This window comes from Anas acuta, chromosome 16 (assembly GCF_963932015.1).
Source record: "Anas acuta chromosome 16, bAnaAcu1.1, whole genome shotgun sequence".
Lineage (NCBI taxonomy): Eukaryota > Metazoa > Chordata > Aves > Anseriformes > Anatidae > Anas > Anas acuta.
Window position 1 is genome coordinate 11,386,785 of NC_088994.1, and position 16,380 is coordinate 11,403,164.

General features: G+C 36.4%; 1 long non-coding RNA gene across 2 annotated transcripts in view; it reads right to left on the reverse strand.

Annotated features, from left to right (window-relative positions):
- Window positions 1-16,380, reverse strand: part of LOC137865601 (uncharacterized) — a 41,148-nt gene that overhangs the window by 19,409 nt on the left and 5,359 nt on the right. Inside the window, exon 4 of one of the 2 annotated variants that reach the window (XR_011102013.1) lies at window positions 8,128-8,396. The exons of the other annotated variant lie outside the window; for it this stretch is intronic. This is a non-coding gene — a long non-coding RNA (uncharacterized lncRNA). Of the gene's footprint in view, window positions 1-8,127; window positions 8,397-16,380 lie in introns of those variants that run through there. 2 annotated transcript variants of the gene reach the window in all.

Here is a 16,380-nt window from a genome sequence, read left to right on the forward strand (position 1 = left end):
TCAGTGACTTTGAGTCCCTGAAGTTACTTTCTATTTTATGGCACAAAAACAGCAGCTGTTTCTACCTTCTGGGATAACACACAGTCTAGGTAAAATTCACCCTTGTGGAGACAGCTAACTAAAGGTCTCTGCTCATTTGCATGTTTGTTCAAGTACTTGTGCTGCTACAGAAACATTCTGCACAATGTCTGCTCCAGGCTGAATTTCATTCAACAAGTTCTTTCTGAATCGGAAGAACTTGATACACAAAATAGTGAGATTTTAGGATTTTGCACATATTTAGAAGACATGGTGGTTAGCACAATCAACAGTTTTTATTTTTATTTTATTAAAAAAAGTTTCTCTATTTGTTCTCAGAGTTTCAGTTTTTCTCAGCAGGCATAATGGATAGAAACAGATTGGAATGGAAACTAAAACTACCATACAGTCACATGAATTCAAGAAGTTAAGATTTGAGAAAAAAAATCAAGTATATAAAAATATCACAATGACTTAACAGTATGTTGATACCAGCCTGTTATCAGAGTAGAAAACATAACATTTACACCTGTCCACTACATGGCTTCTAACCAAGCTTGAATCCAGGAACCAACACCATTTCGTTTCTATAATGTTATATTTGATGTGGAAAAGAAGTGAAGCAAAAAGAATGAATTTACAAAACAGAAACTGATGGCAACATTTACACAAGCTCCTCTGAAGCCCAATGTCATACAGCAATATTCAGTCGATGCTGAGGAACACAAATATTAAGGACACTACGACTACATATTTCATCTTAGGAACAAGCCTCCTACTGTTTATGTTCATATTTGATCTGTAAAAAGTAAGAGCACGCATGCAAACTGAGAGATGAACACCCTGAGAGTGATTGTCCCACAGAGACACATTTTCATCTTTCAAGACCTATCACTTCGTGGTATTGCATCGCGTAGCATAACAATGCAATGTGTCTGAATAACAAATCACTGGCTTCCTGCTGAACATGTAAAGAAATAATAAACATACTTTGCCTTCCTTTTTCTTTGGTACGTACTCTTCTGAGTGAAAATTATATGACAGTGTCTGAAGTCAAAGGACTGACAAACAAGGCTGCTTTGCCAGCATCCAAATTACCAAGGATGCAAATGTTTCATTTGTCTTTCTGTTCAAATAAGGCGGGATGTTTTTATTTTTTAATGCCAGCATAGACCTATTTCTCTGCAACTCTCTCGCATGGCTCATCAGATGCAGGCATGCTCTACTTAGAAAACTGTCTTCTGATGTTTAATATTAATGCTTCTACAGACTGTTTTCATTGTACCAATTAGAAAAGGAACAATAATGCAACTCTCCAGTTACAGCATAAGGAGTCATAAAGTATATGTAAATGTAGTTTTGTGAAATGAGATAATGTAAATGTAAACTGGAACCCCACAATATCAAAAAATAATGGATCCCATAAGCAAAGTACAGGCACACCCATACCAGAGAACTGCAAAATTCAGAAGTTACCAACACTGACCCATGCCAGTATGCCCATGCAAGGCAGAGCCAGAAGGGTGTACCAACAGATAAAATTAGTGTAATCTCAGCACTATGATCCCCAATATTTCTAGTTGTAGAGCTGCACAAAACCAGGTCAATCATCTCTGAAAACTGATTATCATCATCTTGCCTTGGATCCATTACTCACAAATATTTAATTTGTGATTCATCTTTTACTCTTGGTTATCATCTTCTTGGCAGTAGTGGACAATTCCCTGTTTTTCTGTATTTAAAAATACAAACCAACTAAAGGAAAAAAAAAAAAAAAAAATGAACTAAAACCAATCATGTCCCAGTTGACTAAACCTGCATTCAAGTTTTACAGTTAAGGGTGAGAGGGCAAAGGTCTTCAGGTCCAGCTAAGCTTCTCAAATAAAACTGTTAACATAATTTCAATGTAACTCATGCTTTCTTCAGTCCAGAATATCCAGGAAGCTTGCTCACTTCCTTTAGGGTTACACTCAACCACTCCACTTAGAAGTCAAGCCTAAACCTCTAAGTTCTACTCTCCTTGCAAGCCTGTCTTCAAAAGGTCACCTGCCTAATAGAGCTTCATCCCAACCTCTTAGGAAAGCTCAGTCTTTCATCTCAGCTATTTGCCTTTTGTTTTGTTTTTCTACATTCTTGGTTTTAAGTACAGACCACAGAATCACCTGATTCATGCCCACAAAAAATTGCCCAGGAGACTCCCAATTGTAATTAATTAAAACATGTTGTGTAGGGATAAGCAACCTATGGGGAAGGTCTAGATGTAGCTGGATTACACTTCCTGACATTACTTCACGATGGGAATCCAACAAAGTCACTACATTTTCAGAAAGCAGCATACAGCCAAACTGACTATTTTCTCTGGCCCAGATTATAAAGGCCACAATTAGCCTTCAGAATCACTTGTAGTTATACCAATGATTTATTTTATACAGTGGGAACAGGATTAAAGACATTCAAACAGATAATAATAAAAACAATTAACAATTGTTTAACCAGGTAGTTCATTAGGATACTGTTACTATCACTGTGCTAATGTACTATCTGCTATTTGAAAAAAAAAAAAAAAGTTAAAGAAAAAAAGACACTCCTTACAAAGAACAAAAAAAAAAAACAACAACTATCAGGCAGAGCACATAGCAGTCAAGAATCTGCCACTTACACTATCATCTATGATATTTTTCCAGTCGTCTGACCTTCATTAAAATTTTTCAACCCAGTCAAGTGATTAAAGTGCTGAAAGGTCATTTAGCACTTTCTATGCCTTAAAGGCACTCAGTCACACTTTGTGCTGTGGAGAGTATTTGTCTTCTCGCAGAGTGTTTAGCGCTACAGAGATGGCAGCCAACATTGTCATGATGAACGAGTTGTTCATTTCTCTTACGTCACTCGTACTTTATTTCTAAAAGCTTCTATTAGATGATTATTTTCTTTTGTTTGTTGACTATAGTGAAAGACAAATCTTGTTCAAATTATTGATGAAAGACTTCATAGATTGAGTCAGTATTCTCATATTCTTCCACTAGCAGTTTATGTAAGCTGACACAGGGATTTTTCTGGTCACAGTGCCTGCGATTTAATATACTTTTACAAATATTTATATTTTGCATGCTCAAAACCATCACAAACAATAGTTTTCTGCTATAGCTAGCACACTATTAAAAATAAAACCACATTTCCTACGACAGCAAACTGGCATTCTCAGGATTAGCAAGCAATGTCCTCATTACTGGACCACTCCACCAAATCAGACAACAAACATCTCTGAGCTGGAGCTAGCTGCTGTGGGGTCATTACTTAAGAAATGCAAACCCTATACTGAAATGAATGATCATGAAGATTCAAGGCCAGACCTGACGATCCTTATGTTCTGTTTGAGCTTAAAATGCCTATCGTGGATGAATCAGTATCAGTTTACACAATGTATTCAGCTTTAGATATCTAGGTTACTCAAATGCAATTGCTTCATGTGCGAAGCCTGGGGTAGTTAACTGGCCATCAAAAAAGCAACACCTGATTTGATATTTCTAACTGTATGTTTAAAAGAGGTTATAATAATTTTATTTTTGTTTTGTTGTGTTTTTTTGTTGGTTTTTTTTGGGGGGGGGGTTATTTTGTTTCAGTACAGGCTGGCCATATTACATGAAGAATCCTAAGCTGAAGGGTTGTTATTATTTCTTGTCTCAAGGAATGTTATAGATATTATTATAAGAGCTACTGTACTTGGAAATCATCCCATGGAATGTAATCATTATGAAAGGGTAGTAAATACCAACTCTGAAAGGTGAATCAGTTGTGTCAATAGTTTTTTTTTAAAAAAAGAGAGAGAGAGAAAGAAAGAAGAGAGAGAAACGATTGTGATCTCTGCCCCACTGTGCATTCTCCTCAAAGTACAGGAGTTTCTCTGAAAAGAAGTTTATTTTCATTTTTGTCCATGAGTTTACTTAGGACATTAGACTTAACGTAATTAAAATAATATATAGTAACAGAAAAAAAAAGGTGATAATTTCCTAACACTAACTAAAATACTTTATTTAAAACCACAGGCTCTCTAAAGACAACAAGTAATGTATCCTTTGAAATTTTAAAATGGGGTAAAAGCAACTGCAGTTGCAAAACCTGGCAGACTTGGTTCATTTGGGTACCTTCTCACTATCTCGCACTCTACACCAGCAACACCAACCTGTTCAACCTCTAGCATGTGATTTTTCTTCCATAATTTTAAATAAAGCAGAGCACTGGCTGAGCTATTTGTGACCAGTATGAAACATGCAGGTTCTTAAGGTTTGAAAGGAGAGACATTTAATGACAGCTATATTTTTCTTTTAATTTCATTTTGTCATTTCATTTTACCTGTGAAAAAAAGAAATGGAAGGAGAAAAATGAGATCAAAAGTGGACGGTGTAGTTAAGCTTCATTCCTCTCTCAGTGAAAGTACTTGGCTTTGTTCTTAGTAAGGATAACAATCACTGAAGCCCACAGAAATTGCAACCAAGAACAATTTGATTGAAATTTGATTTCCCTCCCTTTTAAATATTTCATCCTTTCTGCTAATGGTTTAATCTAGCCTATGCAGCCAGTAGCAGTAATGATCAGCAGAAATGCTCAGAGAAAACACCAAAACATTATTCAGTGCAAATCACAATCCTTCCTACAACAGCAATAGCACTCTCCTGATAAACAGCAGCTGAGGAGTCAGAACCTTTACTTGTCCATTCAGCATTCATGACACCTGAACACGCAACAGGCTATTCTGATCACAGAGGTTAATCTCTTTGCATTCAGTCACCAGCTACTTTACAGAGACAATATAATGCTTTATCTGTTCTGTCTTCTTTTTATCATAAAACACCCCATACGGAGGACCAAAATTCATTTGGCTGTCAGGAGGAAGTAAGGAAGCTCTGTTTGATTTTGTAAGCAACTAAAACTTGTCTCCTGTTTCTAAAGCAAGCAGCACAGTCTAATAGTGGTCTGTACTTAGCTGCATTACAAGACATGCAATACTAATAATAGCAATACTTGTCTTTAAATTCTATTTAAGCAAAGGCACAGAGTAGAAAGGAATAAAAAGACTATTCATTTGAGTTGACAATGCACTGAGCCTTAATATTGGTGCAGTTACAATTTCATTTTGTATACAGCCATATTAACAAACAAGATGCTGGTCAGAGAGTGGAAGGTAACAAGTTAGGATTCTGCCTCAAAATTTTAATGAAAAATAAATTTCATTGAGCAGCATTAGGGGCGTATTTCTCCCCTAGCATCTGCATTCAAATAGTATTTTTTTTTATTTTGGTTTGGTTTTTAATCTGCACAAACCTTTTAGTGACTAGTATACTTGTAAAATCCTTCTAAATATGAACAGCAGAGTACCTGAAACATTAGAAAGTATGATTCTACTGGTCTTTTCTTTGTTAATTATTTTCTTTAAAGATAAAGATAAGACAAAACTCAAGCTCAAAATACACCATTCCCAGCAGTTTCCTTTGTATCTATGGATCAGACAAGATCTTACAATCTCCCTTTTGTTCTTTACAGTGAGGCCTCGCTGGTACTGAGCATCTCATAAATCACCAGCTGTCAGTCTGAACCTTCCAGATTAATGTTCAGAGTTCTCACATTTGAAGTACCTCACTATAATCTAGCTGTTAGAACACTAAGCTATTAAATATTACAGTTGTAGGGAGAGTGAGGATTTGGAAATAAAGAGCCTGGTTTGTTGTTAATTGCTATTAGTATATACAGTAACACCTATATGTCCCCAGTGGAACCACGTTCCTTGTCTCCTAGATTTTATATAACACAGAATGAGATGCAGTTTCTGTTGTCAGTACCCAAGAGGATACCAGAGAAATAGTATGGAAGTAAGGAGGTGTTGTTATACCATCTCTCTCTCTAGAAGAAAAACAAAACCTTAATTTATTCAGAGTACACAACAATTCCCAATCTAGGCTCAGAGAGATCTCAAATTCCCTGAACTAGACGCATGGGATCTAGACCCATGATCTAGACACAAAATAACTCTTCCACTCAAAACACAGATGTGATAGTAAGAAATCCCAAGCAAAAGAAACCTTGAAATAAAATGTCTTGTGCCTTTAATAATCAGCACCTTCTAATTTTTCACAATTTAGTGGGGACTAGTGACAAACAGCAAAGGAACATTTGGAAGAATTTTTGTAACCAACTGCTCGGCTTTATAATTTTACTTTCCTAGTTTACAAGCACATTTTAAAAGCTAATTTGAAATGTTAAAATTGTAAAAGTGTTTGCTTTTCTACAAAACACATTAACCCAAGCTGCATCAAGTGTGAGGCAACTTTACTTTTGGCATAAAATAAGCTTCCTTGTAGACATGTTCGGTCACTGGAAAATAAAAAGGACAAGACTGAGAAGTTAAGGGCCTGGTCAGCATAATTTTTTCACCTAGCATGCTCTAAATTCCCACTGTAGACACAACATAGAACAGAACATAAACCTTTCAAAGTATATAGTCATTATTTCCAGATAAACTTAGATGGCAAATAGAGAACGCTTGCTTCTTTTTCAGCATGTTCTTTTCTTTCTAAATTACAATGAGGAAATGCTGTCTGCTAAACTAAATTAAGCCTAATTCTATCATAAATTTGAAGCTGAAGAAAGGAAAGAAATTCATCTAGGACTATTGTTCTTTCCTGATCTTTTCTGTTTCAAAAATTTTTATTACTTCTTACATTTTAATTCTCGAATCATAGATTAGTTTAAAGCTGATGTAAGCTCTTTAAAAAAATAATTGTATAAGCATGGGCTATATCTGGGGCATAGTCTTAATTCACTTTAAAGTTGGTTTTGCCAAGTCATCATTCTAATTGGTTTGTTAAATAACTGGAGGATTATAAAATCATACTGACTAACCTTTACTTTTTCTACACAAACTGTTCTATTCCTTGGGAAAAAAAAAATAAAATAAAATAAAATAAAATAAAATAAAATAAACAGATTACTAAAAAAAAAAGTCCAACTCCATGCTTGAGTACAAACAGTTTCTCAACAACAAGCACCACCAACTGATACAACAAATACACTGACACAGAATCACGATCTCTCAGATGTTTCTTAAAATTTCCAGTGAAGCCTCTCTTTTTACAGGAGACAGGTAGGGGAAAAAATATGCAGAGCAGCTTTGGGAGTCAGCACTAACAACAATCGAGATGGTAGATATAAAAATATCTGCAGGATTTTTTTCTTATTGGTACATTCAATATTAAATTTCATTTATCCTCTAGGAGTTAATGGCACTGAGTACAACGGCTTGCACGTGTTCACCTGTCATGTTTCTACGTTCCAAACGTGACATGTTAGTTGGAGTTATTAGGCAGCTGCCTGCATTCAATGCAATTTTTAACTCCATCTTTCTTAGCTTGGATATAAAACATGCACAATCTATACTTCATTTGCATGATGCAGTTAATATTTTTAAATGAAAACATCCCTCAATAGTGGAAAATCTCTTTTCTCCAAAGGTTGGAATTCATCTCAGTTATACAATAGAAAGCTACAACTGGTCTAATATTATCTTCACTTGCTTTACTGTCAGCAAAGACAGGCACTTCTGGGACATGACTCACCTCACCTATCTTGAATTTCTGACTTCATCTAAATTAAGGAAGCCAGGCCCTAGAAGTGCCTGTCTTTCTCCAAAGACTAAAATAAGGAGCCCAAAATGACAACTGAGCTGCAGGTGTCTACTGTAAGCCTTCACACTTGTAAAGACGAACCATGCCCTGACCCAGGCTCAGCTCTGTTCTCATGACTTCTGATTCTTACGGAGTTTTTGTCTTGGTGTACATAAGATGGAAAAGCATTTTTCCAATGAGATTTGCACTCTGAAGAGGGGAACTTTTAGCAAACACTTAGTGCCTTATCAGATACGACAAAAAATGGAACATGTATTAGTCTTTCAGAGGACTTTACCTATTTTTATGAGGACCACTTGGGCAAAAGTCTTTAAGGAAATAATATCTTTGATTTTTTTCTTCTTTTCCCTAGTTACTTATTGGTTTCATGAGGCAGACAAATTGTTATCTCTACATTTAAGAACTAGAATAGAATGGATGCTACACAAGTAGAGAGCACTGCAAGAGGAATATCATCTTTCTAATTGTTGCTGGTACTCTGTGTGCCACACTTCATGAAGAATCTCATCCAGATGAGATTGTTGCCATAGTCAATGACAAAATAACCCACCGCTCTTTCAATTGAAATTTGGCTGGAATAGTAGCAGAGAAGAGCAGAGTGCCAAGGCATATTTTTGTTTTGCTAAGTGAATGGATGCTCCATCATTTCAGCTTGAACCCATATGTCGCTCATGCCAAGAGATATCAGAAACACGTTTTCTTCTGAAGAAAGAACACAATGAACCAATTAATCAAACCTTAAAACTGTGAAGAAAATTATTACAGCCATTTGTTAAAATACAAAAGGGCATTAACAAAACAAATAGTTCTAGTGATATTTGCTATGGTTAATGCAATGATATTTTCAATGTCCCATGTTCGCAGAAAATTGGCATCTTCTTCTTTCCGGGATTCTAATGTTTCTGAATACAAGTTTCTCAGTACTCCTTCCTAATTCACTAAAAAATGAAGAGCCTCATTCTGCATAAATAAGAATAAGACTATTGAAATACATGTGTTTGAATCTACACTGTCTCAAATCTTTTTTAAAACCATGCAAAAGCATTAATAAACCCTCCTACTTATAATTTTACATGATAGAAAAAGTAAGGCTAATCACACACAACCTCAACCAGAAGTTCCTAATCTATTTGAGGCTGATTGTCTAAGCTCTCATTGTCAAAAGAAACAGGTACCACCAAAGGGTGGCAAATCCTATGATGTTTGATTGTCCAGAGCAAGTGGAATGAACTGAAAGCTCACTTCATCTACATATCTAATTTTTAGATGTGCAAAATTGGGTACATAAATTATACAACAGAGCAGGAAATGCAGAATCAGTCCTAAGAAGTACATCAACTGAAAAATGTGTCCCAATTCGGACATCAAGACTAGATGACGCTGCGAAGATGGAAAGAAGCAGACGATAGAGCTTCAGAACAATAAAGCGCTTTCTCCCTCAAGTGATCAGAGTTCACATTTTACCAGTCAGTACAGGTGGAGTATCTGCATCTACTCGAAACAGCTTTTTGGAAGTAGAAATACATGTAACTCTACATTTTTTTATATTATTCTTTTACTCATAATCATCTAAGTACATAGACAAAGCAATGACGTAATATCTCTCATTAGAACAACTAGTAAATCCGATTGTGTTTATCTGTATATCTAATTTTGATTACACCAATAAGTGAACCTCATGACAGTACATTCATTTCTGACACACAACTGTATGACTAGACCTTTTCCTCCAGCAACAAAAGCTCTAGAACATCTTCAATAACTTTGCAATCCTTTTCATTGTCATTTTAATTTTTCCTTTAGTTTTTCAACAGAAAATACACTTGATATCCTTCTTCAAATTCAAGGTTCAAGATTCTGTACCAAACTCAGAAGCCACCATCAAAATTCAGCAATTGTTATTATAGAATAATTAATCTGTAATCTGTATTAATACTGTAAAATCCTGTAATATACAATACATTACCTATTCAGGACTGCAGCCCCAGTACCCATTTATCCAATGGCACAAATAGCACATGAACAAAAAACAAAGTTGGAAACAGAAAGGCAGTAACACATGTAGAGCTGGAGTTTGTTACCAGTGATAAAGCAACATTCTATCTCATGAAAATCAGATGAAGCTGGATGCCAAGGCAGTCCAGTGTGCTACTTCACTCAACATGCAGTAGCTGGTTCCTGACCTTTTGAATTTTAAATGGGGAACATACAGCAGAGTTGATGAAGCATACTGCTGGCAAGACTATGCAGGAAAGCCCTATTAAAATAAATTAACATTAGCCTAAAAGGGTCCATCTGAAACACTTCACATCTTAATTGTGAAGATCTACCAGTTCCAAACACTAATTCTGTTCTGAGTTACTTATTGGTGACTAGATTAAATTAGTCTTCAAATTTCATGGAAATACATAACAAAAGTCAAAATTATGATGACCACGTGATTGTGATACTCCATTCTCTCTGCTTTAGGACAGAGTTCCTGAGATAGGGAAGTGTTTTTGTGTGATGGTGAGTTAGAATGTTACCACCAGCTGACAGGCTTAATACAAAATCACAGTACGAAAGGCAAGTTCAATGACTTAAACAAACAAAAGCGATAGAGAACAATTTTTTGTTCTGCCTTGAACTAGGCAAAAGTGTACAGCTTAAGTCTTGCACTGATACCATGATGTACTGTGGATAAGGGGGCAGGATCCCACAACCTATAGAAACACGCAGTAATCTTTCTATGGTATATGAAGCCAAAGCACCTGAACAGTGTAAAAATACTAGAGGCCAACATGAAGGCTGAAAAAAATCACTGAAAGGCGTGTCCTCGTTTCATCTTACAATCCAGGTTTCAACAGTCTCCCCAGAAAGTCCTCCCTAAGAATATCAATACAGTTATTTTAGAAAACCAAGGACAAACCCATGGAAACTGATGTAACTTGCCACCAAATTTGACTGTGAGGAGTGGCAGATGCTCTAGTAGTGTACCTCCCTCCACTGAGATGAATAAACTGTACTCCTTTGAAGTATGTCTGCTGGTGTAAAACCAACCTTTACTGTGTTAAGTCACTACAATGCAAAAGAGCAGGCAAATTCCAGCTGATTTCTGTTGGTTGTCTTGAGACCAGTAGGCAAAACAGCCTTTGAATATGGTCTATAGGAAAGGTGGCTTGTGCTCAGCTGCACAGTGTGTCCATTAGTGTGTAAAGGCATTATCCCTGCACTTACAGGGAAGACATCAGGAATAATTAAGATGGTATCTCATAAAAGTTAGAGACAAAGCTTTCTGGCAGCAAGCAGGAATAAATATCAGGCAATTACATCTATAGGAGAGCAGGTACTAACTGCAGAACATGTACTAATGGCATATATACAGAGGGCCCACCTAGCCCAAGCAAACGAATCACTTCACAGAAAGATGTGTCCCTCTGGGCCAAGCTGGATGCACCATATACAAATATATATTTTGCAAAGGATGGAAAGTCAGGAACATTCCAGAAATTCAAATATCAGCATTCAGAATTCTGCATAGACATGCACATCTCTCACTAACTTCAACCAGAAGACCAGTATGTGAAAAGACATCCATCTTCTAATCACTGTTAAAGGCAGCTAGACAGATCTCTCTGTAAGTGAAGCCAGTGGCAGCTGTTGACAATGAAAGTATCAAAACTATTACAGCACAACTAAATGACAAACAACTTACAACTAGGTCATGAATCTTTAAAGCAATTATTGCATTTGACCCAAGATTGTAAGTACATACTTTTGGCTGCTTGTACTGATCTACAGAAAACAGTGATTTATTATGCATAGAATTATAATAGGAATCTGGTACAATGCTTTCTCTTCTGACTCAGAAAGAAGATGAATCTCTCATACCATAGAAATTGAAATGGCACATTTCATGGATACACAAAGAATTAAAACTTTTGACAGATGTTTATAATTTAGTCCCAAAAATTGTCTGAATGGAGTAATTTTGACATGTATATGTGACTAAACTTATCCATTGTAACAATTACATGATTTAGAATTAAAAAATAAAAATAAAAATAAAAAAGTCCAGCCTGACATGCTTCATGTGATATATTTTAAAGCCCCTATTCACGCAAAAATCTATCAAAAATCCTGAATAAAAAGCTACCAAAATGCACTTTGCTTTTGTGACACATTGTTGGACCTGATCAAAATCCAGCCATGACATTCAAAAAGATTTAACTACAAGCAGGCAGGCTAAACTGCAGTTATAACAGCCTTCAGGATCTCTCAGTCAGACAGGAAAGATATCTAGTCCCACTCATTGTGAAATAATATTTATTTCCTGAATCAACATAATCCCCCTCATTAAAATGGATCAACTATGATACACTTAACCAGCACTTCTACTGCTCTCTGCAGTCTTTGGAGTACCCATGAGACCTCAATACAGGACTCATAAAATGCACCATTAAAAAAGTAAAAAGAAAAATAAAGAAGTCATGTACCTGGACCACACAGGTGCCCAGTCTCCAAAAGCAGGTATAGCCACAACACCCCTCCCCACCCTCTTAGTGCATGGCCCACAGATAATGAAGGCAATGTAGAGTTTCCTTCACTTCATATTAAACATGTTAAATACAATTTAAGTATCAGAAAATTCTGAGTTCATGAGTTCAAATCTTGCCCATGATCAAATAGCTTCTCTTTTGAATGAGGACTACAATGTCTCTGCTGTTATATGCTTCTTATAGTGCGAACCCCAAGAAAGACAAACTGTAATGTCCTCTGTTATCAGATTTTTTAAATGATTTTTTGTTTCCTAACTATAATAGAACTTCACTCAGTTTGTACAGAAGTCAGTCATTTCATTGACTTTTTTGGGCTTTAAATTGGAACACTGCTGAATAATTCTATTTTCATCAAAAGAAAACCTTCTACATAGATGTAGAATAAAAGATAAAACTGCAATGCGCTGTTTAATGAACAGAAGATTATTGCTTATTCTCAGGATAGGCCAAAAAAAAAAAAGTATGTCACATCCATAAATCAACAACCAAAATTCCTACTGTGAAAAATTTACAGTGAGGCTAAATCAGATATTTGGTTTTGACAGTTCTTCACTTTCTAAACCTCAACTTTTCTAAACCTTGACTATGACTTTGGACAGGAAAATTAAATGTACTTTTCCTTACTAACTTTCATATTGACACCTAGTTACCTGAGAATTCTGAAATCTTATTACTGTTCACCAGAACAGTAATAGGATGAGTGGTTGAAATAGGGCCAAATTTTCCACTAGCTTTAATGACCTAGAAATCTGAACCTGTCATTTCTTAAGTTCATCTAAAGCTTTTAGGGAAAGTTGCTGTCATTTTAGCAAGCATTGTCTCCCCAAGGACTGTAATGTCAAAGCTTGAGGCTTCAGCCTTGGAAAGCAGCAAGCTAACTACTTCTAACTGGGACCAGACAAGACAAGAGAAGGCAGCCTTGGTGTTTGACCTGCTGCAGTTTGCATACGTACATGTATAACATATGGTAGGATAACGTGACTACATATTATTTCATCTTTCAGTTAATCTAAATACAATTGAAAGCAAAAGCCTTTTAATCCATTGTGTGCATTGTCTAAAAACAATGATTGATGTTTTGAGGTACTTTGTCACTGTCAGTGCTCAGAGCATTAAATACCTGGAACTTCTGGAACAGGTGAAAACATCCAGCTTGATAGGTTTTCTTTTCCAGTGATAGAAAAATGTTTGAAAATGAGCAGAAACCCAGTGAAGGATTACATTAACATGTAATTCATTACATTAGCTTATTAAGCTTTGCTTTATCCTGGATTCTTTTATTCCAAAATTCCCATGTACAGGCTTCGATCAACACAAAAAGCCATATTTGTGCTAATTTCATCAACAATGAGAGCTGTTCCTCTTTCCATTTTCCTCTCTCCCAGAAGTTGCAAGATAAAGTTGAAATGAACTAAAAACATACATGCTGTTAAAGCAAGTACAGGAAAGTTCACAGAACACTACAGATTAATTTCGTTTACATTTTATCACAACATTTTTGTTTGAAAACAGAATGAGAAGCCCTTCCATATCTTATAGAATCACAGGATATCTTGAGTTGGAAGGCACACGCAAGAATCGAGTCCAACTCATGGTCCTACACAAGACCACCTAAAAATTAACACAAGTCTAAGACCACTGTCCAAATGCTTCTTGAACCCCAGCTGGCTTGGTGCTGTGACCACTTCCCTGGAGAGCCTGTTCCAGAACCTGACCACCCTCTGGGTGAAGAACCTTTTACTAATATCCAATATGAATTTCCCCTGTTGCAGCTCCATGCCATTCCCCTTGGTCCTGTCACTGGTCACCAGAGAGCACAGACCAGTGCCATCTCCTCCTCTACTCCACCTTGTGAGGAAGCTGCAGGCTGCCACGAGCCCTCCCCTCAGCCTCCTCTGCTCTGGCTGAACAAACCAAGGATCTCAGCTACTCCTTTTAAGTCTTGCCCTTCAGGTTCTTCACCATCTTTGGTGCCATTGTTTAGGCACATCCTCACAAGAGCTTGCTGTAACGTTACTGTACCCAGCTGGACAGTTTACAGAAGTGCTATCCGAATGAGATGCCTGATCCAGTCCTTGGACAATGCTCCCCTTAGAAGATGCCTGCAGAAGCATTATAAAGGGCCTGTAATTTCAGTCAACTCCTACACACTACTGAGGCATTAAACCCACGGCCTTTATGATCTTTACACAGGTAGCCATATCATTGATTTCAGCAGAAAGTCTGGGTGAATGCTAAGGGTTACACCCTAAAATCAATAAATTCAAATTAGGGCCCTCATTCAAACAGTTAAAACAATTAAGCATTCGCATGTCTGCTTGAATGAACAGTGCAAGCGATTAAATGAGATTCCTAAACCTGAAGTTACACATGAGCAAAACCTTTGCAAAAATTAACAGAAAAAAAATATCAAAGTACAATACTAAATCACAGTCATTTAAATCATAAAGGAAAAAATGCTAGTGGTTATCAGTCTCCTTATTTAAATGTTGTTTATTTATTTAGAGCAAGTAATTAACAGAACCCTGAGATCACAGATAAAACTGCCTGGGTAGAATTTCTGTTTCCACACCATAGGCACAAAATTCATCAAAGTGAGAGGCTTAAAAGCCTAATGCAGTGAAGACTGAAAATATTAAACTTTTCAAATCCTCATTTCTCTGGCCTTTTCTTCACCCCAGTCTCCTATCACTTTTTTTCTTAAAAGACATTATGTGTTAGGAGAGCAAAGCAGCCTGGGGAGGTGATATTTTACCATCGTCTGTGCTATTAATGCAGTTAAAAAATCCTCAGACTGGAAAAATCAGACAGATGCATCTTCCAGGTTCACATGTGCCAACTCCATCTGTTAAATCATTAAAACACAGGCTTGGCAGATTCTGGAGAAAAACACATTTGCTTTCACTATGAAGAGGAAGAGTAAACTTTCTTTCTGTTCTTATCATTCCCCTTCCATAATTACTTTAATGTGAAAGCCTGCATGAGTGGGTATTATTTAAAATGTTACTGAAAAGCCGTTTCATTGAATTGGGGTACATGTGTGTTAAATTTTATGTCATAACCTTGTTTAGTCAAAGATACATTAGACCAAAGCTTATAGCTACATTAAGATGCTTCATCATTTATCTTTTTACTGCATTTTTCTTGTTACAGTACCTAGTTAAACATTCATTATCCTTACATGGAAGAACCCATCCAGGTTATATATCAGTTGCAGTTTACATAAAGAATGGCAAATCTGATTAAAGAAAGTTGCCAAAACTTGAATAAAGTTTTTGTTAAAAATAAGCCCTTTTCCAAATCTGTAAAGAAAGAAGTTACTTCTTTTAGGATAAACAAAGAACAGCAAAATCCTAACCTAAATTCAATATCAACATCCTATATTTTCCCAATATCAATACTAAATTGATTTCTGCATTAGTTTTTCTACTAGTGACTGTACAATCATTCTTCACTATGGCAACATTACTTATGGAGCATATGTCTAAATATTGAGTCTTTTGAATGCAACTAAGTATGTCTAGGATCATTGGATTTCCTAAGTATGACAGTGTAAATATTTTAAATCCCATGACCTCCCACAGCTACTATAAAAAAAAAAAGAAAACACAACAGATTGCTGCAGGATGCATTTCTTTCTCTTTGTATTCTATTGAGAAACTGAATTGCATTCTCCAGGCAGGGGCTTATTCTAACAGCCTTCCAGACATTAATATTGATTATCTTTTCAAAAAATATCTTTCACAGAACATTCCATAGATGACAGGCCCATCTACATTGTCCATCGGCAGAAAGGTACAGAGATAGCAAGAACTGTTGAACCAGCCACTGCTTTCTAAAACGCAGAAACATAGCAGCATTTTTTGAGACATACGTGGCCATAAGATCCTTTCAGACTTAGTAGCAGAGAGATGCAGACATAGCTTCAGTGCTTAGCGGGGAAAACATGGAAGACCTGAGCAAGTGGACCATGCAGAGCTGCTGGAGTTATGGCTGCTGGTGGGAGAATGAATTTTTACCACGAGACGGGAAATCTCTGTGGGCTAATGGGAAGGCACAGAGCAAATCACCTTTTGATATCTAGGACCAAAACGGTGCAAAAAATTTAGTGTCTTCTTAGCATTAGACATTACCCTTGTCTCTGGCAA